Source organism: Macaca nemestrina, chromosome 13 (assembly GCF_043159975.1).
Source record: "Macaca nemestrina isolate mMacNem1 chromosome 13, mMacNem.hap1, whole genome shotgun sequence".
NCBI classification, from domain to species: domain Eukaryota; kingdom Metazoa; phylum Chordata; class Mammalia; order Primates; family Cercopithecidae; genus Macaca; species Macaca nemestrina.
In genome coordinates this window covers 63,816,133-63,838,425 of record NC_092137.1, presented here as the reverse complement: position 1 = coordinate 63,838,425, position 22,293 = coordinate 63,816,133, and the positions used below count along the sequence as shown (strand labels likewise).

At 38.7% G+C, this 22,293-nt stretch overlaps 1 protein-coding gene across 20 annotated transcripts in view; it reads left to right on the top strand.

The window, feature by feature from the left end:
* WDPC (WD repeat containing planar cell polarity effector) overlaps positions 1-22,293 on the top strand; it is a 675,061-nt gene that overhangs the window by 205,171 nt on the left and 447,597 nt on the right. Inside the window, exon 2 of one of the 20 annotated variants that reach the window (XM_071076809.1) lies at positions 16,838-16,919. The exons of the other annotated variants lie outside the window; for them this stretch is intronic. The gene's annotated coding sequence lies outside the window, so the exon portion shown is untranslated. The remainder of the gene's footprint in view (positions 1-16,837; positions 16,920-22,293) is intronic. 20 annotated transcript variants of the gene reach the window in all.

Genomic DNA, 22,293 nt, shown 5'->3' with positions numbered 1-22,293 from the left:
ATTTATTAGTTCCCCAAATTAATACTTTTATAATTTCTTACGCCTATCTTTACTGCAGTCTCTGAACATAAATTGTGAAGGTTTCATGGACACTTATCACTTCCCCAATCAATACCTTTGTGATTTCCTATGCCTGTCTTTACTTTAATCTCTTAATCCCGTCATCTTCTTTGTAAACTGAGAAGGATGTGTCACCTCAGGACCCTGTGATGATTGTGTTAACTGTACAAAGTGTTTGTAGAGCATGTGTGTTTGAACAATATGAAATCTGGGCATCTTGAAAAAGGAACAGGATAACAGCAATGTTCAGGGAACAAGAGAGATAAGACTTCTGGCCGCAGGTGAGCCAAATGGAACAGAGTCATATTTCTCTTGTTTCAAAGGCAAATAGGAGAAATATCGCTGAATTATTTTTCTTAGCAAGGAACATCCCTGAGAAAGAGAATGCGCCCTGAGGGTGGGTCTATAGACGGCCCCCTTAAGGCGGCAGCCTTTTATGGTCGAAGCCGAAGGGATGAAATAAGCCCCAGTCTCCTGTAGCGCTCCCAGGCTTATTAGGATGAGGAAATTCCCGCCTAATAAATTTTGGTCAGACAGGTTGTCTGCTCTCAAACCCTGTTTCCTGATAAGATGTTATCAATGACAATGTGTGCCCAAAACGTCATTAGCAATTTTAATTTCGCCCCATCCGGTGGTCCTGTGATCTTGCCCTGCCTCCACTTGCTTTGTGATATTTTATTACCTTGTGAAGTATGTGATCTCTGTGACCCACACCCTATTCGTGCACTCCCTCCCCTTTTGAAAATCGCTAATAAAAACTTGCTGGTTTTATAGCTCGGCGAGCATCACGGAACCTGCCGACGTGTGATGTCTCTCCTGGGCACCCAGCTTTAAAATTTCTCTCTCTTGTCCTCTTTTCCTTTATTTCTCAAACCAGCCGAGTTGCTTAGGAAATAGAAAAGAAGCCACGATAAATATCGGGGGTGGGGTTTTCCCCCGATAAATGGGTTAAGGGATATGGGGCTGGAATACACGATATAGGATTTTGCCATTCCTTGCCTCTTTTGGTTTCCTTTGCAGCCTGATTGTCTACACGTCCACTGCTTCTGTGATTTGCCTGATTTCTTTGCAATAATTTTCTTTTCTGTTAAAGTTTACTGGAGTTAAAATTTACTGGAGTTGGTTTCTGTTGTTTATCAAACAAAGCTAGAAGAAGAAACAACCAAGTACATGATTATGTGTCTGGGTAGGTGATCATTATCAAGTTTACATGGGAGAGAGTAAAATGTTTTATTTTATATGTGGAAAAAATAGAAACAATGGTGAAATAGGTTGCTGAATTATAACTCAATAGACTACATGAATTAATTTATAGTATGATGCCAATAACTGTGAATGTATCATGTTGAAGCATTGTAGTTCATCTTTCATCCGATGGTCACATGTCCAAGAATAATGTTTGAATATTTAAAACTTTTCTGGCATCTTAAAATATGAGCCACTTCTAGTAATGGTGGAGTAGGTCATATTGAACTAGTCCTTTTGCAGAAAACCATGATAAATTCTGGACAAAATACATAAAACCCACAACTCTCTGAAGGCACTGGAGAGTGACCATAGCAGGCATAAACTGAAATATACTTTCCATATACTTGGAAAGAGGGAGTATCACTGAATAAACAAAAATGAGGTTTTGTCGCCAGCAGACCTTCATTACAAGAAATGCTAAAGGAAGTTCTTCAGGCTGAAAGGAAATGATACCAGATGGAAATTTGGATCTGAGGAATGGAGAACTCCAGAAATGGTAAGTATATAGGTAAATATATTTATTTCTCTCAATTAAAAAAATGACTAAGGTTAAAAATTATAACATTGTTCTGTGAAGTTTGTGGCATATGTAAATATAGTACACTGATTTATTTTACACATGAGGAAAGTGACACATGGTAATGTTAAATAATTTACCCAGACCGGGCGCAGTGGCTCACGCCTGTAATCCCAGCACTTTGGGAGGCCGAGGTAGGCGAATCACGAGGTCAGGAAATTGAGACCATCCTGGCTAACATGGTGAAACCCCGTCTCTACTGACAAAATACAAAAAATTAGCTGGGTGTGGTGGCACGCGCCTATAGGCCCAGCTATTCAGGAGGCTGAGGCAGGAGAATTGCTAACCAGAGGTTGCAGTGAGCCGAGATTGTGCCACTGAACTCCATCCTGGGTGACAGGGCGAGACTCTGTCTCAAAAAAATAAAATAAAATAAAATTTTACCCAGAGTTTCATAAAGTGTAAGTGGCAGAGCAAGGATTTGAACACAGCGTGTCTAAGTTATACCACCTCAGAAAATGAAAACTGAATTAAACTTCATGACTAGCATATTGCAAATAAAATACAATATGTGAATAAACTAAATTAAAGTATTTGTCAAAAATATGAAATATGAGAAACCTTTCATTCCCATTTCTAGTGGGATTGGCATTCTGTTTTTCCCACATATAATATATACACTTCACTTTCTCCCCTGTAAACATGATAATGATCATCTACCTAGATGTATCCCCATGGTTAACCCCTAGGGCAGGTAATACCTATCCCAAGTTCATCATCCCTTGGCTTTATTTTGTCACTTAACCCTTCCTTTGCTCTTACACCCCTATTTTAATATATTTGACTGGAAAACAAGAGCTGACAGCCTAGAGTAGGAAAGCTAAGGGAAAAGTTGATGAGGTGAAGGGTAAGGGGAGCGTAGAAAAATCAGGCTATTCTTCAGTGGGGAAGGACATAAACATCCATCACGTTCATAAAAATTCTCCACATTTTGTCCAGTTTGAGAATACATGATATGTATATGTTTTCAGACCTTTTTTAAGGAGCAAAGAACCCTTTTTCCAAGTTAAATATTTCATTTTATTGCAGTGTATAAAACAAATATATTGTTTACACAGATGCTTTTGTACTTTTACATTAATAAATATTTGCATCAAGTTAATGGTATTAATCATTTTTTGAAAAAGGCAAAATTTGAAAATGAGAGTTGTGGATGACAGTTGTGATCTTAGTCTCAGTACCCAATTATTTCTGTAGTTTCAGTGAAAAAGTATTGAGATAAGTGGTGAAAATGGCCCTACTAACAGAGGAACAGGGAGCCAGTCATTCAACCACATCCTTAACCCCTTTCCTTGTGCTATCTTTTGTGATTATAACTATATATAGGTACTCGGGGTTCAAAGCATATGAGAGAGTCTGAAGGTGTTTTAAAACTACCCATTGGAGGTACTTTCAATGCTATATATAGTCAGATAGCCCTTTGTGAGGGCTTCTAAGTAAACTGAAAATATGCTTGCTAGCCCCATGTGCCAGGATACAGCAAATTTCATGTAGGTGGGGAATTTGGGGGGAAGTAGTCATCAACACGTTGTTAACTGGCTACTTGCTTCTGCATGTCAGTGATAGCTCTGACCCACTGAGCCCTTGACCACGTGAGTTAGCAAATGTTTGTGAGGAAATTGAGTACAGGCTCCCAGCACTAAAGCTATAGAAGGAAGAAAGCCAGGTGTTCAATATCAGGTAGGATGGCGCTTATAATCTTTGGACCTTCCCATCTTTTTTTAGACATGACATTGCTTCCTTGGGCTTTCCCATTCTGCTGGGTCTTTCTTTCTGCATTGGTGACATAGTATAGCTTTAGCTAGATATATGTGAAACAACACATAACATATATGAGGCCAAAGGAAAAATAAATTAATGTGTGTACCTGCTTTCCAGCTTAAGAAATAGAACATTAACAGTGCTTTTGAAGTCACCTGCAGATCCCTTTCCAATTGCATTCTTCTTTTTCCTCACCAGTGATAACCATTGTCTCAAGTTTTTAGTTAATTATTCTTTTGGTTTTCTTTATAGACTTTTCATTTATATTCTAAATAGTAGGTTTCATTTTGATCATTTTTGAATTTTATAGAAATTAGCATTTTTCTGCAACTTGTTTCTTTGTTCAACATCATTTTTGAGAGTCATCTATGTTGTTTTCTACCTTATACTTTGTTCTCCATTTTCCATTTAATGACATTTAGGTTGTTTCCAGTTTTTAACTATTTCTAACATTGGTACTATAAAAAGTAGAGATTCCTCTTCAAAGACTTTCCTCCCCATTTAATTAGAAATGAATAGTAACTTCTCTTAGAAGCAAAATTTATTCAAAGACCTGTGCTAACATTATTAAGTATCTGCTAGCCATGAGAAAGACATCAATGTACTTTATGTTCTTAGCTCTCACAATTTAGCCTCGATATTTGCCCTGGCATGCTTATACTGCTCCAAGCAAGCATTAGGTCATAGCCTGTTCCTCTTCCTTATTTGAAGGTGTTTTTACCTTTCTCAGCATTCCGCAAGTTACTTCCTCCTTCCTTTGTTCTCCTCTGCCTTTGCCTCTTTTAAAAAGTTCTAAGTTGCTAGCCAGTTGGGACAAATACAAAATGTGAGGTCCCATTCCAGCCGGTGGAAACCGGACACAGCAGTAGGGTGGACGTGTCAGGTTATAAAAGACCCAGTCTCCTTTGTTTGGTGTACTCTCATGGCAAAACTGCTGGTGACAGTGCCCTTTCTGCAGGAAGTAAAAATGGCCTTGCTGAGTAAATTAAATTTATGTTCAAGTGCTATTTCTTTATGGCACCGGGAAACAAGCATTTCAAATAGTACTATGTGAACTTTTGTAAATGTCTCCCATTACAAATGGGAGGCTGTCATGGAATTTTTAGAGCTCTTTAGAGAAATAGTTTTTTTTTTTAATTTTAGGAATTTATTCAGCATTTATAGTCAGAGACTTCTTCCTTCTTTCTAACCTAAAGTAGTTGTATTACACTTAAACTTGTGTCGTTTTATCCTAGAAGGCATAGTAGTTGAACTAGATTGCTTGGGTTAAAAATTCCCACCTCTCTCATGTTTGTTTAGTCTAGGGCAAGCTAATTAATCTCTCTGACTTTGTGCCTTCACCTGCAAACAACCTCATATGGCTGTCATAAGGATCATTGAATTAATACATGTAAAGTGCCTGAAACATGGCAAACATTCAGTAAATGTTAGCTCTTATTATTCTTAATCTACCCATAATGGAAGTGGAAAAAGCTGTCATTATCTTTTATGGGATACCCATTTATACACTTAAATTCAGTACTCCTCAACCCTGTTCTAAATTCAAAGGCATACTTATCAGATTTTAATTCAAATTATGTCAAAATGAGGTATATAAAAAATTATTTATTCAATGAGTTTAACATCTACTGAATGCGTGGCATTGTGCAAGGCACGGGGCAAACAATGATCAACTAAATTGACATGGTTTCTGCCCTAGGAAACATCAGAGTCTAATAGAGAATAAAGACAGAAAAAAATACACAAATGCTGAATTTCAAACTGTTATTAGCGCTACGAAAATAAATAATATGGGCTATGAAGGGGAAAAAAACAAGGGATGTCTACTTTAGAGGGAAGGACTGGGGAAAGTCTCTTTTAGCAACTGATATTTAAGCTGTAACTGTAGCTAAGTAGGGGGAAAATGCTTCTTACAGACTTACAGAGGGATCAGCATATGCCCAGCTCCTCAGGTGGGAAAGAGCCTGGTGTATTGGGTGCTCAGGAGAAGCCAGAGAGGCCAGAGCTTGGTGAACAAAGTGGGAGCTGCATGAAGTTAAATTGGAGAGTGTGTATAATGAGAAATGAAATATATACTTGGTCTTTGTTCCTGGTTTTTAGCACACAGCTTCTAAGACCCTTGGAATCTCTGGAGTTGATAAGAATGTCTTTTGTATGCTAAGATGACTGGTGGCTGAGGGTCCCTAGATAGTTTCAGAATAGGGGCTGGTAGCCAGAAAGACCAAGGGAAGTATAGGGTTTGAATTTTCAGCCCCACTCCGTGACCTCTAGGGGAGGGGAGAGGGGCTAGAAGTTGAGTTCAGTAAGCAATGTCCAGAGTTTTAATTAATCACACGAATTAATGGAACCTTTAATGCCACTAAATAACAGAGTTCAGAGCTTCTGGGTTGGTAAACACGTCGAGGTGCTGGGAGGGTGGCAAGCCAGTAGAAGCGTGGAAGCCCCGTCATAACCATTCTCCCCACAACCGCACCACCCCCGACCCCAACTCCACCCGACCCCTGCTGCCATTTGCTCTATGCATCTCTTGCATTTGGCTGTTGCTAGATTGTATTCTTTATGATAAACCGGTAACAGTAAGTAAGGTTCCTTTCTGAGTTCTATGAGCCATTCTAGCAAATTACAGAACCTGAGGAGGGGGTCGTGGGAACCCATGAATATATAGCTAGTCAGTCATAAGTATCAGCAACAACATGGGACTTGCAACCAATATCTGAAGTGAGGACAATCTTGTGGGACTGAGCTCTTAAGCCTGTAGAGTCTGTTGCTAATTCTGGATATTGTCGTGATTGAACTGAATTGTAAGACATCCACTTGGTGTCCAGAGAGTTGCAGAATTGCTTGGTGTGGAAAACCTCCAAACCTTTGGTGTCAGAAGTGTGAACCCAGAAAAATCTGAGACAGGTCTCAGTTAATTTAGAAAGTTTATTTTGCCAAGGTTGAGGATGTGCCTGTGACACAGCCTCAGGAAGTCCTGACGACATGTGCCTAAGGTGGTCACAGCACAGCTTGGTTTTACACATTTAGGGAGACATGACACATCAATCAATACAAGTAAGAAGTACATTGGCTCAGTCTGGAAAGGCAAGACAATTTGAATCTAAGGCAGGAAGACTAGAAGCCGGGAGAGCTTCCAGGTCACAGATAGGTGAGACACAAATGGTTACATTCTTTTGAGTTTCTAGTTAGCCTTTCCAAAGGAGGCAATCAGATATCCATCTATCTCAGTGAGCAGAGGAGTGACTTTGAATAGAATGAGAGGCAGGTTTGCCTTAAACAGTTTCCAGCTTGAGTTTTCTTTAGTGATTTTGGGGGCCCAAGATATTTTCTTTTCACAGACGTATTGTGAGTAAAAATAGATCAGAGTGGTACATTCAGGTCCTGCAAACCAAGTAAAGGGAAATGGATGGGAATTCTCGAAGAATTTGAGATTGGAGAGGAGAAGGATCCATTTTATATCTTAAAGGATCTATCTGTAGCATAGAGAAAGTACCGAATATAGATGAGTTAGGAGACTGTAATAGATTGTTGAGGTAGAAGATGATGGTGGGAGTGGATATAAAACTAGACATTCAGAAATATTTAGGATATAGAATAGACAGGACTGGGCAATGGCTGTGTATGTACCTGCAGATGATAAGAGAGAGGGAGATGTTAAGGATAAGAGTTTTGACTAATCAATCTCCTTTGCAAAGTTTTAAATTGTGTTTGCGATTTTTTTATTCAACCTGCTCAGGTTTACAACTTTTCTCTTTAGTTCTATAACCTATAGTAGAATTCAGTATTTTTTCAAAAATAGAGGCTTAACTAATGTGGGATTCCAGGTTATATATACTGATTTCCTGCTTGCTTTTTAGATTATCTTTCAGTATAGTAATTTATTTATTAATTCCTTGAGAATTTACATTTAGGAAGGCATTAGTAAGATACAGTGATTCAGAAGTGAATTGAGTGCAAGCACAATGCTAAGTCAGTGACACCTTATTTTTCTCAGTGACTCCTTGATGTTTTATTATACTATAATTCATATCCGATAGAGTTTAAGTATTTCTTTAATTTTCTAAGGTTATTTAAAATACATACTTAACTGTGTATTTTCAAGGTGTATATCTCCAGTTTATTCTCTGTTGGTTCTGACCAACAGTCATGCATACATTTATTCAAACTCTTACTGAAGCGAACTGAATTTTCAGCCTATGTATTCATAACAAATTCATAAGTTTTATAAAAAATAATACACACCTTTTTTTGGTCTTAAAACAATATCCTGCAAACTTTGAAGGTTGAAAATTTTAAGCTTAATAATCTGGGATTTGATAATCATGTGTTCAGCCTTTTCATGACCTTCATGCTTTAGGATAAATCCCATTTTGCTTTTGTCATTCTGGACAGTAGTCTGGTCTTTTTAAAAAGTGCAGTTTAGGCCGGGCACAGTGGCTCACACCTGTAATCCCAGCACTTTGGGAGGCCAAGGCGGGCGGATCATGAGGTCAGGAGATCAAGACTATCCTGGCTAACACGGTGAAATCCGGTCTCTACTAAAAATACAAAAAATTATCCGGGCATGGTGGCATACACCTGTAATACTGGCTACTTGGGAGGCTGAGGCAGGAGAATCACTTGAACTCGGGAGGTGGAGGTTGCAGTGAGCCAAGAGATCGTGCCATTGCACTTCAGCCTGGGTAACAAAGTGAGACTCTGTCTCGGAAGAAAAAAAAAAAAAAAAAAGTACAGTTTTAAGCTTTAATAACATCACAAGTATAAGTACCATAGATTTAGAAAGAATGTCATTTGAAACTTTATTTACATTTGTTTTATAGTCGTTTATCTTTGTTAATTTTGAATAACAAAATTTTAACTTTGATTTTTTTCATTTCAGTTGATTGAAGATCAGCAAACATTGAAAAAAAGTTAATTGTGCTATCTGGTTAGCTGAACTCAAGTTCACCATGACAGAAAGAAGAAAACTCACTTCCTGTCATAAGGAGGAGGCTCCCCACAGACATTGAATTAACAACTGGATGAAAACTTCAAGGAAACTGGGTTTATAGTTCACAACAAGCCTAGATCTGGGAGATGCCAGCAAGCAGAAAAACTATGGCTGAAATTGAGGCAATGTTAGCAGAGTCCCGAAAGCATGCACTGCACATTTGCTGAATTGAATATTCCAAAACCACAGGTTACAGAATTCTAACAGTGAAGTTCCAAAGCATACCTTAATGTATAAATGCTACAAGTTAACCAGGCTGAACTTGGCTTCTGTCATCTAATGAAATGAGAACATGAAATTTCCAAAAATATTCTTGACAAGTTGACCCATATAATGAAGCACCTTTCCACCTAAGTGACAATGTTGTCTGTCAAAATTGCTTTGTTTCATGTACAGAGAAGCCACCAAAGTTTGGCAACATGAGAATCCCCAAAAGTTAATGTTTGGTGGGCCATTAGGGAGTCTTGCATTACCAGCCCTCCATTTTTATTGAGATATAATTCACATACCCTAAAATCCACCCTTTTAAAGTATACAATTTAATGGTTTTTAGTATACTCAAAAGTCTGCCACCATCGCCGCTGTCTTAGCCCATTTTCTGTTGCTATAACAGAATACCTGAGAGTGGGTAATTTATAAAGTGAAGAAATTTATTTCTTACAGTTTTGGAGGCTGACAAGTCCAATTTCGAGGGGCTGCATGGGGTGAAGTCCTTCTTGCTGTGCGGCAGAAGGCATCAGATGGTGAGAGAGAGGGAGTGTGTTAGAGGGCTCTTTATCTTTCTCTTTTTATAAGGCCACAGTCCTTTTGCACTTGGGATCTATCCTTATGAACTCAATTTAACCTTAACTGGCTCCTAATAACCTGTCTTAAGGGATACATTGAAATCATAGCAACCGCTATCTAATTGAGAACATTTTTATCAACCCAAAAAGCAATCCTATATACATTAGAAGTCATTCCCCATTTCTTCCTCCCTCCAGCCCTGGCAAGTAGTCTACTTTGTGTCTCTATGGATTTGCCCCATCTACACATTTCATATATATGAAATTATACAATATGTGGCTTTATGTGTCTATTGGCTTCTTCTTTTTGAAGAACCTATAATCAATGATAAATTTTACTTGGCAGTGCTTCAGTATTTTTTCATTTCTGTACTACAGTAGTTATTCCATTAAATGATGATATTTTTCAACAATCAGAGGATTCGTTATACATTGCATTGGTGGCATATTTTAGATGACACTTTTTCAGACTAGTGGATTAGTAGTAGAAGAGATCATCTTGCTTGCTGTTCTCTGTCTCACTTGTTCTATTAACATTATAATTTTTTGATGGGGTTACGTTAAAAATGTCATATATGCATCAAAACCTTGTTCTTTGGATGATCTTAAGTCTAGAATTAGAAGTGCAATCCTTTCAATCATTGCACCAGCAGTGGGCTGTATGTATGTATGTGTGTATTTGTGTGTTTACCTACATATATTTCCTACCTCTGATCTCTGAGAGGACTTTGAAGCAATGACTACCTAGTAGGAGTGAGCACACTAGTGTCCACATCTCTATTTTTAACTATCATTTTCTACTAAAGGGTTCCTCTTAGAGAAATAGCTTGCTGTGCCAGAAAACAATGAAATGTTGAAAGAACGATTAAACCATGTCAAAAGCACACAGGAGCAAGCTTGAAGGAACTCCACTGGCCAAATCTGGGACATTTTGAATATCAGAATAAATAATGATACATTTAACTCATTGAGTAAGTTGAAATTCACCAGTATATACATGAAATAAATAAGTGTCAAACGGAAAGCTCTACCTTACAGTATAATACCAACTTATGTAGAAAAATGTTGGAATTAGAAAATCATCTTTGGTAATTCTTATAGTAATAATTTATTTGGACAAAATCATCAGTGGATTCTATAACTGGTAGGTGAAATTTTTTTTGGAAATTTTTTATTTTTAAAAATTTTATTCTTTTTAAACTTTTATTTTAAGTTCCAGGATACATATGCAGGATGTGCAGCTTTGTTACAAACGTGTGCCATGGTTGCACCTATCAACCCATCACCTAGGTATTAAGCCCCACATGCATTAGTTATTTATCCTGGTGCACTCCCTCCTGCGACAGCCTCTGACAGGCTCTACCCAGTGTGTAGTGTTCCCTGTGTCCATGTGTTCTCATTGTTCAGTTCCCACTTTTAAGTGAGAATATGTGGTGTTTGGTTTTCTGTTCCTGTGTTAGTTTCCTGAGGATAATGGCTTCCAGCTCCATCCATGTCCCTGCAAAGGACATGATCTCGTTCCTTTTTATGGCTTCATACTATTCCACGGCATATATGTGCCACATTTTCTTTATCTAATCTATCATTGATGGGCATTTGGACTAATTCCATGTCTTTGCTACTGTGAATAGTGCTGCAGTGGAAATACGTTTGCTTGTATCTTTATAACAGAATGATTTATATTCCTCTGGGTATGTACCCAATAATGGGATTGCTAGGTCAAATGGTATTTCTGGTTCTAGATCTTTGAGGAATCATCACACTGTTTTTCGCAATGGTTGAACCAATGTACATTTCGACCAACAGTGGAAAAGCGTTCCTGTTTCTCCACAGCCTTGCCAGCATCTGTTGTTTCTTGACTTTTTAATAACTGCCATTCTGACTGGCATGAGATGGTGTCTCATTGTGGTTTTGATTTGCATTTCTCAATGATTAGTGAGTCTAGCTTTTTTTTCACTTGTTTGTTGGCCGCATAAATGTCTTCTTTTGAGAAGTGTCTGCTCATGTCTTTTGCCCACTTCTTAATGGGTTTTTTTTTTTTTTTTGTAAATTTACATTCCTTGTAAATTCTACATATTAGACCTTTGTCAGATGGATAGATTGCAAAAATTTTCACCCATTCTGTAGGTTGTTTGTTCACTCAGATGATAGTTTCTTTTGCTATGCAGAAGCTCTTTAGTTTAATTAGATCCCATTTGTCAATTTTTGCTTTTGTTGCAATTGCTTTTGTTTTTTTTTAAATTACTATTTGAGACAGAGTCTGGCTCTGTTGCCCAGGTTGGAGTGCAGTGGCATGATCTAGGCTCACTGCAACCCCCGCCTCCTGGGTTCAAGCGATTATCCTGCCTCAGCCTCCCGAGTAGCTGGGACTACAGGTGCATGCCACCACATCCAGCTGTTTTTTTTTGTATTTTTAGTAGAGACAGTGTTTCACTGTGTTAGCCAGAATGGTCTTGATCTCCTGACCTCGTGATCCACCTGCCTTAGCCTAGCAAAGTGCTGGGATTACAGGCGTGAGCCACCGTGCCCAGCCTGCAACAACTTCTTCATTGTGAAATCTTTGTCCATGCCTATGTCCTGAATGGTTTTGCCTGATTTTCTTCTAGGGTTTCTGTAGTTTTGGGTTTTACATTTAAGTTTTTAATCCATCTTGAGTTAAATTTTGCATAAGGAGTAAGGAAGGGGTCCAGTTTCAGTTTTTCTGCATGTGGCTAGTCAGTTCTATCAGCACCATTTATTTTATTGTACTTTAAGTTCTAGGGTACATGTGCACAACGTGCAGGTTTGTTACATAGGTATACATGTGCCATGTTGGTTTGCTGCACCCATCAACTCATCATTTACCTTAGGTACTTCTCCTAATGCTATCCCTCCCCCAGGACCCCACCTCCTAACAGGCCCCAGTGTGTGATGTTCCCCTCCCTGTGTCCATGTGTTCTCATTGTTCAACTCCCACTTATGAGTGAGAACATGTAGTGTTTGGTTTTCTGATCTTGTGATAGTTTGCTGAGAATGATGGTTTCTAGCTTCATCCATGTCCCTGCAAAGGATATGAACTCATCCCTTTTTATGGCTGTATAGTATTCCATGGTGTATATGTGCCACATTTTCTTAATCCAGTCTATCATTGATGGACGTTTGGGTTGGTTCCAAGTCTTTGCTATTATGAATAGTGCCACGATAAACATATGTGTGCATGTCAACACCATTTATTAAATAGGGAAACTTTTCCCATTGCTTATTTTTGTCAGGTTTGTTGAAGATCAGATGGTTGTAGATATGTGGTCTTATTTCTGAGATCTCTATTCTGTTCCATTGGTCTTTGTGTCTGTTTTTGTACCAGTACAATGCTGTTTTGGTTGTTGTAGCCTTGTAGTATAGTTTGAGGTTGGGTAGCATGATACCTCCAGCTTTGTTCTTTTTGCTTAGAATTGTCTTGGCTAAAACACCTCGCTTTCTCACTCGTAGGTGGGAATTGAACAATGAGATCACTTGGACACGGGAAGGGGAACATCACACACCGGGGCCTATTATGGGGGGCGGGGGGAGGTATGGCATTGGGAGTTATACCTGATGTAAATGATGAGGTGATGGGTGCTGACGAGTTGATGGGTGCAGCACACCAACACGGCACAAGTATACATATGTAACAAACCTGCACGTTGTGTACATGTGAACTTAAAGTATAATTAAAAAAAGAACTTAAAGTATAATTAAAAAAATTATAGAACTTAAAGTATAATTAAAAAAAAAAAAGAATTGTCTTGGCTATACACACTTTTTTGGTTCCATATGAATTTTATTTTATTTTATTTTATTTTTTTTGACGGATTTTTGCTCTTGTCATCCAGGCTGGAATTAAATGGTGCGATCTTGGCTCACTGCAACTTCCACCTCCCAGCTTCAAGCGATTCTCTTGCCTCAGCCTCCCAAATAGCTGGGATTACAGGCATGCAATACCATGCCTGGCTAATTTTTTTTGTACTTTTAAGAGACAGGGTTTTGCCTTGTTGGTCAGGTTGGTCTCGAACTCCTGGCCTCAGGTGATCCACCTGCCTCGGCCTCCCAAAGTGCTGGGATTACAGGTGTGAGCCACCATGCCTGGCCCCATATGAATTTTAAAGTAGTTTTTTTCTAATTCTGTGAAGAATGTCAATGGCAGTTTAATGGGAATAACATCGAATCTATAAATTAGGCATTATGATCATTTTCACGATATTGATTCTTCCTATCCATGAGCATGGAATGTTTTTCTGTTTGTGTCCTCTCTGATTTCCTTAGGCAGTGAGTTGTAGTTCTTGAAGAGGTCCTTCTCTTCTCTTGTTAACTATATTCCTAGATATTTTATTCCCTTTATAGCAATTGTGAATGGGAGTTCACTCATGATTTGGCTCTCTGCTTGTCTATTGTTGGTGTATAGGAATGGTTGTGATTTTTGCACATTGATTTTGTATCTTGAAACTTTGCAGAAGTTACTTATCAGCCTAAGACACTTTTGGGCTGAGGTAATGGGGTTTTCTAGATATAGGATCATGTCATCTGCAAACAGAGACAGTTTGACTTCCTCTCTTCCTATTTGAATACCCTTTATTTCTTTCTCTTGCCTGGCTGCCCTGACCAGAACTTCCAATACTGTGTTGAATAGGAATAGTGAGAGACTGCATCCTTGTCTTGTGCTGGTTTTCAAAGGGAATGCATCCAGCTTTTGCCCATTCAGTGTGATATTGGCTGTGGGTTTGTCATAAATGGCTCTTACTATTTTGAGATAGATTCCATCAATACCTAGTTTATTGAGAGTTTTTAACATGAAGCGATGTTGAATTTTATCAAAGCCCTTTTCTGCATCTATTGAGATAATCATGTGGTTTTTGTCTTTAGTTCTGTTTATGTGATGAATTATACTTATTGATTTGTGTATGTTGAACCAGGCTTGCATCCCAGGAATGAAACCAACTTAATCATGGTGGATAAGCTTTTTGATGCGCTGCTGGATTTGGTTTGCCCGTATTTTATTGAGGATTTTTGCATTGATGTTCATCAGGGATACTGGCCTGAAATTTTCTTTTTTTGTTGTATCTCTGCCAGGTTTTGGTATCAGGATGATGCTGGCCTTATAAAATGAGTTAGGGAGGAGTCCCTCCTTTTCAGTTGTTTGGAATAGTTTTAAAAGAAATGGTACTAGTTCCTCTTTGTACCTGTGGAAGAATTCAGCTGTAAATTCATTTGGTCCTGGCCTTTTCTTGGTTGGTAGGCCATTTATTGCTGCCTTAATTTCAGAACTTGTTATTGGTCCATTTAGGGATTCAACTTCTTCCTGGTTCAGTCTTGGAAGGGTGTATGTGTCCAGGAATTTATCAATTTCTTCTAGATTTTCTAGTTTATTTGCATAGAGGTGTTTATAGTATTCTCTGATGTTGTTTGTATTTTTGTGGGGTCAGTGGTGATGTCCTCTTTATCATTTTTTAATTCTATTTGATTATTCCCTCTTTTCTTTCTTTTTTTTGACACAGAGTCTCACTCTGTTGCCAGGCTGGAGTGCAGTGGCCCGGTCTTGGCTCCCTACAACCTCCGACTCCCTGGTTCAAGCAGTTCTCCTGCCTCAAGGCTCCCAAGTAGCTGTGATTACAGGCACGCACCACCACGCCTGGCTAATTTTTGTATTTTTAGTAGAGACGAGGTTTCACCATGTTGGCCAGGCTGGTCTCAAACTCCTGACCTCGTGATCTGCCTGCCTCAGCCTCCCAAAGTGCTGGGATTACAGGTGTGAGCCACCGCTCCCAGCCTCTTTTATTCTTTATTGGTTTAGCTAGCAGTCTATTTTGTTAATTTTCAAAAAACCAGCTACTGGATTCATTGATTTTTTTTTTTTTTTTGAAGAGGTTTTTATGTCTCTCATCTCCTTCAGTTCTGTTCTGAACTTGATTATTTCTTATCTTCTGCTAGCTTTGATTCTCTAGCTCTTTTAGTTGTGATGTTATGGTGTTGATTTGAGATCTTTCTAGCTTTTTGATGTGGGCATTTAGTACTATAAATTTCCCTTATGACACTGCTTTAGCTGCTCCCCAGAGATTCTGTTATGTTTTCTCTTTGTTCTCTTGGGTTTCAAAGAGCTTCTTGATTTCTGTCTTAATTTCATTATTTACCCAGGAGTCTTTCAGGAGGAGGTTGTACAATTTCCATGTAGTTGTATGGTTTTGAGTGAGTTTCTTAATCTTGAGTTCTAATTTGATTGCACTGTGGTCTGAGAGACTTTTTATAATTTCAGTTCTTTTGCATTTGCTGAGAAGTGTTATACTTTCAATTATGTGATAGATTTTAGAGTAAGTGACGTGTGCTGCTGAGAAGAGTGTATATTTTGTTGTTTTTGGGTGGAGTGTTCTGTAGATGTTTGTCAAGTCCACTTGATCCAGAGCTGAGTTCAAGTCCTGAATATCCGCGTTAATTTTCTGTCTAATATTGACAGTGGAGTGTTAAAGTCTCCTGCTATTATTGTATGGGAATCTAAGTCTCTTTGTAAGTTTCTAAGAGCTTGTTTTATGAATCTGGGTGCTTCTGTATTGGGTGCATATATATTTAGGATAGTTAACTTTTCTTGTTGAATTCAACCCTTTACCATTAGTAATGCCCTTCTTTGTCTTTTTTTTATCTTTGTTGGTTTAAAGTCTGTTTTGTCAGAAACTAGAATTGCAACCTCTGCTTTTTTTGCTTTCCATTTGCTTGGTAAATTTTCCTTTATCCTTTTATTCTGAACCTTTGTGTGTCTTTGCACGTGAGATGGGGCTCTTGAATATAGCACACTGATAGGGTCTTGATTCTTTATCTAGCTTGTCATTCTGTGTCTTTTAATTGGGGGCATTTAGCCCATTTACATTTAAGATTAAATGAGTGAATTTGATCCTGCCATTGTGATGCTAGCTAGTTATTTTGCAGACTTGTTGTAGTTGCTTCATAGTGTCATTGGTCTTTGTACTTCAGTTTGTTTTTGTAGTGGCTGATAACATTTTTTCCTTTCCATATTTAGTGCTTCCTTTAGGAGCTCTTGCAAGGAAGGCCCGGTGGTGATGAATTCCCTCAGCATTTGCTTGTCCGAAAAGAATTTTATTTCCTCTTCACTTATGAAGCTTAGTTTGGCTGGATATAAAATTCTGGGTTGGAAATTCTTTTCTTTAAGAATGTTGAATATTCATCCCCACTCTCTTCTGGCTTGTAGAGTTTTATGCTGAGAGGTCTGCTGTTAGTCCAATGGGCTTCCCTTTGTAGTTGACCTGACCTTTCTCTCTGGCTGTCCTTAACCTTTTTTCCTTCATTTCGACCTTGGAGAATCTGATGCTTATGTGTCTTGCAGTTGATCTTTTCATGGAGTATCTTACTGGTATTCTGAAAACTAAAAAAGCCAGAGTGCCTCTTCTCTTCCAGATGATTTCAACACCTCTTCAGCAAGGGCACAGAACTGGATGGAGGCTGAGATGAATGAATTGACAGAAATAGACTTCAGAAGGTGGGTAATAACAAACCTTGCTGAGCTAAAGGAACATGTTCTAACCCAATGCAAAGAAGCTAAATTTGAATGTTGGCCTGTTTTGCTAATTTGGGGACGTTCTCCTGGATGATATCCTGAAGTATGTTTTCCAACTTGGTTCCATTCTCCTTATCTGTTTCAGGTACCCCAATTGCAGGTTTGGTCTTTTTACATAGTCCCATAGTTCTTAGAGGTTTTGTTCATTCCTTTTCATTCTTTTATCTCTAATCTTGTCTGCCTTTCTTGTTTTACCAAGATAGTCTTCAAGCTCTGATATTCTTTCCTCCACTTGGTCTATTTGGTTGTTAATACTTGTGGTTGATTTGTGAAGCTCTTGTGTTAATGTTTTTCAGCTTCATCAGGTCATTGATCTTCCTCTTTGAACTGGTTCTCTCGTTAACAGCTGCTGTGATGTTTTCTCATGGTTCTTAGCTTATTTGCAGTGGATTAGAACATGTTCCTTTAGCTCCAAGAAGTTTGTTATTACCCACCTTCTGAAGCTTACTTCTGTCAATTCATCCATCTCAGCCTCCACCCAGTTCAGTACCCTTGCTGAAGACAATTATTTGGAGACAAGCGAGGCACTCTGGCTTTTTTAGTTTTCATCGTTTTTTTCATTGATTCTTTCTCATCTTTGTGAGTTTGTCTAGCTTCAATCTTTGAGGCTGCTGACCTTTGCATGGGGCTTTTTTGGGGACTTTTTTGTTGATGCTGTTGTTGTTCCTTTCTGTTTGTTTTTCTTTTAATAGTCAGACCCCTCTTCTGTAGGGCTGCTGCAGATTGCTGGGGGTCCACTCCAGACTCTATTCACCTGGGTCCCTCCCACACTGGAGATGTCACCAGTGGAGGCTGCAGAACAACAAAGATGGCTGCCTGCTCCATCCTCTGGGATTTCTGTCCCAGAGGGGCACCGGCCTGATCCAGTGGGAATGCTCCTGTATAAGGTGTCCTGCAACACCTGTTGGGGGTGTCTCACCCAGTCAGGAGGTGTGGGATCTGGGACCCGCTTAACGAAGCACTCTGGCTGCCCCTTAGCAGAGGGGGTGTGCTGCACTGCGGGGAATCCCACTGGCCTGGACCGCCTGGATTCCCTAGAGCCAGCAGGGGGAAAGACTAAGTCTGCTGATCTACAGAGATCACTGCTGCCCCGCCCCTCAGGGGCACAGTCCCAGGGAGACCAGAGTTCTGTCCATAAACCCCTGGCTAGAGTTGCTGAAATTCCCTCAGGGAGGTCCCCCCAACTGGTGAGGAGGGATGGGTCAGGGTCCGGCCTAAAGAGGCAGTCTGGCCACAGTCTGCCACAGCTACTGTGCTACGCTGTGAGGAATTCCTCCTGTGTCCAAACCGCCCAGTCTCCTTGGCACTGGCAGGGGAAAAATAACAGACTGGAGCTGCAATGATGGCTGTCGCCTCTCTCCCTGGGAACTTGGTAGACTTAGGCAGTCTCCAGCCAAGTGGCTGTAGAGAATCTGCACAGCTCTGTGCTTTAGACTAAGGCCCTGCTGGCATGGGCTCATGAGGGGATCTCCTAATCTGTGGGCTGCACAGATCTGTGGAAAAAGTGTGGTTTCTTGGGCAGGGTAGCACAATTTCTGCCCCCCTCCCTTGGCTGAGGGTGGGAGCATCCTTTCCCCCATGTGGCTCCCAGGTGGGCTGTCACACCACCCTGCTTTTCCTCACTCTCCATGGGTCTCACCAACCGCCTACTCAGTCCCAGTGAGACAACCTGGATACCACAGTTGTTTCGGGATTCAATCACCATTGTTATTCTTCTCAGTAGTAGGTGAAATTTTTATGAGGAGGATACTTGCATAATTTCATAGTATTTGCCCACAAAATATGTATTACTAAATCTTCTTTTTTTTTTTTTTTTTTTTGAGATGGAGTTTCGCTCTTGTTACCCAGGCTGGAGAGCAATGGCGCGATCTTGGCCCACTGCAACCTCCGCCTCCTGGGTTCAAGGGATTTTCCTGCCTCAGCCTCCAGAGTAGCCAGGATTACAGGTGCCTGCCATCATGCCCAGCTAATTTTTTGTATTTTTAGTATAGACGGGATTTCACCATGTTGGCCAGGCTGGTCTCGAACTCCTGACCTCAGGTGATCCAGTACAAAATATTTATTAACTGGGGGAAATCATGGTAGATACCAATTAATCAAGTGACGTAAGTTGCCAACCCCAATAATGGGACAAATTGACATTGTGTGCCTCCTGATACAATGAACCTAGAAGCGTGGCATCAGTTCTGTAGTATTCTCGCCAAAAATACATAAGCCACATCTAATTCCAAGGAAACATAAGAAAAATACAAAGTGAAGAACCTTCTATGAAGTAACCAGCCTTTACGCATTGGGAAATGTCAAAATCAAGAGACAGCAGAAAGTGTTCCAAATTGAAGTGGACCAAAGAGACATAACAGTGAAATGCAAAGCATAATCCTGGATTGGATTTAAACATTATTGGAACAATGGGTGAAACTGGAATTTGGTCTCTGGTTTAAATGGTAAAATTGTGCTGATAGTAAATTATTAATTTTGATGGTTGTACTGTGGTTATGTGAAAGAGTGTCCTTGGTTTTAGGAAATACACACTGACATATCAAGGGGTAATGAAGCATTGTGTCTGCAACTTAACTTCAAATGTCTTGAAAGAAATTTGTGTGTGTTTGTGTGTATAACAGAACGCTAAATTTAATGAGGAAAAATGTTAATTGGGGAATCTGGATCAAGGGTATGTAGGAGTTTTTTTTAAAAAAATTATTTTTGCAACCCTTCCATTAACTTGAAATTATTTCACAGCAAAGCTAGAAAAACAATCCTCTTTTCTTCTAAAATTGAATATCCCTATGACCCAATTCACACTGAATGCTTACTTACCAAGAAAAACTTTTTTTTTTTTTTTTAAAGGATCAGATTGATGTAAAGGTGAGCTTAAATATTTATACAAAATAGAAGAATGGAAAATTATGTCTTGAATATGTCGAGGTCAATGTGAGAATGTTGATATTTTAAATCTTTAAAAAAAATACCCTACAATCCAAAATGCATAAACCATTTCCAAACAGAGATGAATTTAGGAAAAATAGCATCCTGGAGGACAAAACACCTCAGGCATTCATCCCCTGACCTAACCAAATGACAGATCTTGAAGCAGCTTCAAAGCTTCAAAAATAACTGGCTCTGACATGTACCAAGTTTGGGAGGATGGGTGGGAAATACTTCCCACAACCTTGAAATAAATGATTAGTTCTTAAGGAGAATAAAATAAAAAGTTGTATCATATTTCATAAATGGAATTTAACAGTTGAAGAGTTCACATCACTCATTTGTAATTTTATGATTACTTGGCAAAAGCTTGTAAAATTAAATCAAGCTTATTTTTATATCAATTCTTCCTTTCTCCCCCTTACAGTGGTGTGGGGAGAACTAAACACTTAAAAAATACTGTTGCTTTCCCCAAGTGTCAGTGAGTCTGTTGTATGCCTTTCTTTCAGTGCCATCAGGCCCAGAGAGGTTAAATTTCATTTCATAATTCTTAGTTTGGCATGCAAGGCCTTCTGTAGTTTAGTGGTAACCTATCTAACTTTTCTTAACTTTACTGCTTAGTAGAAATCACCTTTAGACACACTTGTATTTATTTTACGCTGAAAACAATCTTTGGTTTTTATTATGTGTGATTCTCTTCCCTCTGTTATTTTCTAAATGTTTGCTACTCATCTGACAAAGCACAGGTTGTTTCTTCCAAGAAGCTGTTTCTAATCACTGTTGTTCCATAGTGATTTCTCTGTATTAAGTAATTTATAACTTTCTTGTTAGTGCCTTTTATTTGGCATTTAGTCACACATTTCCTATTAAATATTCTGTATTTTTGTTTTGCTATTTGTGTCTGTGTCCTTGGTCGTCTCAACTAATTTGTAAACTCTAAAAGAAGAGATACCCAGCATCATGCAGTGTACCCATATAACACCCACACATGTACCCCCTGCATTTGAAAGTTGAAATAAAAACAGAGGAGATACTGTGTTTATACCTTATGATCTTCCTGACACTGTCTAGCTATTTTTCTTAAATTGAATTACTTCTTTATTACTTTTTAATATGCAGATATCTATTAAACACTTTTTACTTAATATGAGAATAAATCTTTAAAAATTGGCATTTTATTATTGCTTTCTGGAATCTATTTAAAATTAAATAATTTTTTATGCATTAGAGTAGGTATATACATCTCTGGGAATAACTGGAATAAACAATATAAAAGAGAAAGAGAAAATTTATTTTTTATAAGTCTTCATTCTGCTCAATTTAACAGTGCCTAAATACAGATTAAATGTTGATATTAGTGAAATAACTTTTCACAACTTTTTTGGGTTCCTATAATAGAATACTTGGATTTTAAATAGAATATAGAATATAAAATATTGTTTTAAAAAAAGCAGGGCCAAGTGTGGTGGCTCACACCTGTAAACCCAGCACCTTAGGAAGCTGAGGTGGGAAGATCACTTGAGCCCAGGAGTTGAGACCAGCCTGGGCAACATAGCGAGACCCTGTCTTTAAAAAAGAAAAAAAAAAAGAAAAAGAAAACAAAAGCAAAACAGAATATTCATATTTAGGTCTATACTAGGATAAGAAGATTTAAGAAGGAAAGACTGTGATGGGGATAGGTTAAAAAAAGGCAATGAGAAATCTAGCACATTATAAAAAAATCACCCTTTTCAAATGGGTGCCTTTTATTTAACAAATAATTCACGTGTGTCTTTGGTTTTAGAAAACAAAAGCATTTATGCCAGCATTTTGCTTTTAACATATTTTGAGTCTTAATTGCCTCAATATTATCTAAGATCAGTGTGTCCAACACGTCCTTGTCATGATAGGAGGTCTGTATTAGTCCATTTACATTGCTACAAAGAAATATCTGAGGCCAGGTAATTTATAAAGAAAAGAGTGTTATTTTGGTTCATGGTTCTGCAGGCTGTACAGGAAGCATGGCGCTGTCATCTGCTCCTGGTGAGGCCTCAGGAAGCTTTCAATCATAGTAGAAGACAAAGGAGTCATTGTCATTGTATCTTAAGAGGGGGAGATTCCAGACTCTTAAATAACCAGATCTCACTTGAACTCAGAGTGAGAACTCACTATCTCGAGGAAGGCACCAAGCCATTCATGAGAGATCTGCCCCCATGACTCAAACAACTCCCACCAGGCCCCATCTCCAACACCAGGGATTACATTTCAACATGAGATTTGGAGGGGACACACATTCAAACTATATTACAGTCATATTTTTTACTAGTGGATTTTTTTGTATTTATTTATAAATGAAAGCTAAGCTAATTTTTCTTGTGGATTAGGAAAGTTT